Source organism: Octopus sinensis, linkage group LG4, assembly GCF_006345805.1.
Source record: "Octopus sinensis linkage group LG4, ASM634580v1, whole genome shotgun sequence".
Taxonomy (NCBI): Eukaryota; Metazoa; Mollusca; class Cephalopoda; order Octopoda; family Octopodidae; genus Octopus; species Octopus sinensis.
In genome coordinates this window covers 25,446,493-25,449,264 of record NC_043000.1, presented here as the reverse complement: position 1 = coordinate 25,449,264, position 2,772 = coordinate 25,446,493, and the positions used below count along the sequence as shown (strand labels likewise).

Sequence of the window (2,772 nt, the reverse complement as noted above, 5' to 3'; positions counted from 1 at the left end):
CGGTCGTATGCTAGAAGTAGATCACCTACGATCAAACTACAAAGAAAAGAATGTTCTCTGGAGGAAAATTCAGCGGACACCAGAACAATTTGGCGGGCAAGACAGATAAAAATTATATAAAAAGCCAGAATTACTCACAGACCGGCGGTTTCGTCTATTAACAAATAAATCACTTATATAATCCAATTGTCCGTAGACTCGTCAGTCTGATCGTTCCACAGGTAATGTAATTTGTAAAACTAACCACCAGTTTTCCGTATAAAAACAGACACGTGTTTAGTTTCACCGATTACACTAGGATTAATTTCAAATGTCTTAGTTCTGGCGCGCTAAAATTCCGGAAGCAAAGTCTGCGGTAAATAATTTACTGCAGTTAATGCTGCCTATTAGAGAACATATTTATTTCAACATATAAATAATGAGGGAGATAAATTTAATACTAATTTAATTAATATCAATTTAAAACCAGTAGCCTAGCATACAAAAATCTGAAAAATCAGAGAAAATTCTAATACATTTGTATATTTAAAGAGCGAAACCACTAGGTGGTCGGCTGTATGCTAGAAGTAGATCACCTACGATCAAACTACAAAGAAAACATTCTTTTCTTTGTAGTTTGATCGTAGGTGATCTACTTCTAGCATACGGCCGACCACTGGTCCTCCAGAAACAGCTGTTGGATTTGTAATACTTTTCTTCAAATCCTTTAATTCTCTATATCATTTGTATTCTGTGTAAGTGAGACCATTTTGTGAGTATACGTATATATATATATATGTATATATATACATCTTTTGTATTTCATGTATGTAAACATAATATACATTTTTTGTAGTTCATGTATTTAATATATTTTACATATTGATCTGTTTAACTTGTTTATCGCTACATTTATTTCTATACCCGCTCAAGTTTAAATCTCTTAAGCACTATAAGTGTATTCTATGCGGAAACTATCTAATTCTCATCTATGAACTATATGTATGTGAATATATATATATATATATATATATATATATATATATATATATATATATATATATATATATATATATATATATATATATAACGTGACTTGAATGGCACAACTATGCAGAGTGGACTATAATAACTGTTATAATTTAATTATCCATAGACTGATATAATAATAATATTTCGGAATATATAAATTCCTTCTTCAGATATCGCTAGAAATTGATCGAATCACTACTATAATCGGTTTTCCAGCAGTTACTGAGTTTTTTTTTCCCGGAAGAGTCTCTGCAGTGGTATCATGAAGCTCCTTCCGGAATTCCTCATGAGAAGTGCGTGAGGACCGCCATGTCTCAAACCTCGTGTGTGTTGGCACATCCGTAGCGCTGCTTCTAAGTTATGTATTATACGTGTAGTTTCTTTTCTTCCTTCCTTCCTTTCTCCCTGCCTTTCTTTCTTTCTTTCTCTCTTTCCTTCTTTCTTTCTTTTTTTTTTAAATAAATAATACATGAGCATGCTATCAAAAACGAACTTACACGCATCCAGATGTAGCTAAATAATATATTGATTACCAACCTCCAGCCTGTTGTTAATTTGGGGTCTTAGTCTGTCTATGAGGATAGCTTCCTTAATTCTTAAATTGACCAAATTTCTTTCATTGGCCTCAATTGTAACTGTTATGCTTTTGTCTGTGTTCCAGCATCTGTCTAGATGTTTTCTGAAGGAGGAGGCTCTCGTGTTCAGATGTTCTTTGATGCGAAAGTGTAACGGTCTTTTTGTGTTACCTACATAGAAAGGTATACATTTTCTTTACGTCTTTAATATTAATATTTAGGAAAATTTTGATGCATGTGATGATGATGATGATGATGATGACGATGACGATGACGATGACGACAACGATGATAACAATTATGAGACAATGAGAACAGGCAAAAGACAATTGGTAAGATATTTAAAAAAACAACGGAGTGGCTGTGTGGTAAGTAGCTTGCTAACCAACCACATGGTTCCGGGTTCAGTCCCACTGCGTGGCATCTTGGGCAAGTGTCTTCTGCTATAGCCCCGGGCCGACCAATGCCTTGTGAGTGGATTTGGTAGACGGAAACTGAAAGAAGCCTGTCGTATATATGTATATGTATATAAGTGTGTGTGTATATGTTTGTGTGTCTGTGTTTGTCCCCCTAGCATTGCTTGATAACCGATGCTAGTGTGTTTACGTCCCCGTCACTTAGCGGTTCGGCAAAAGAGACCGATAGAATAAGTACTGGGCTTACAAAGAATAAGTCCCGGGGTCGATTTGCTCGACTAAAGGCGGTGCTCCAGCATGGCCGCAGTCAAATGACTGAAACAAGTAAAAGAGAAAAAAGAGAAAGAGAATTCAATTCCTGGTTGCAGTCAATTATAATTTCCCAAATAAACATACAAGTCACGCATACACAAACGCACATACACAAACACACACACACAAACACACACACACTCAGGCACGCACACATATACGCACGCATTCATACAGGCACACAAACATTCACACCCAAACAGGTGTTTTGCTTCTAAGGTACTAAGAATAAAATTCAATTAGTTAGCTAACGACAAGGAAACGTCTGGAATGCATTAAACCAGCCGCAGTAGTACCGCCAGCACTAGTAACAACAACAACAACAACAACAACTGGTGGTGTGTGTGTGTGTATGTGCAATTGCCAGTGGCAAAATCATTTACAAGCCGGACGAAATGCTGTCAAGCATTTCGTCCGTTTTAACGTTCTGAGCTCAAATCACGCCGGGGTTCACTTTG

General features: G+C 36.4%; 1 long non-coding RNA gene across 1 annotated transcript in view; it reads right to left on the bottom strand.

Moving 5' to 3' along the window:
- Nucleotides 1-1,333: 1,333 nt before the first annotated feature.
- LOC118762904 overlaps nt 1,334-2,772 on the bottom strand; it is a 15,174-nt gene continuing 13,735 nt past the window's right edge. Inside the window, exon 3 of the long non-coding RNA XR_004998655.1 lies at nt 1,334-1,396. This is a non-coding gene — a long non-coding RNA (uncharacterized LOC118762904). The remainder of the gene's footprint in view (nt 1,397-2,772) is intronic.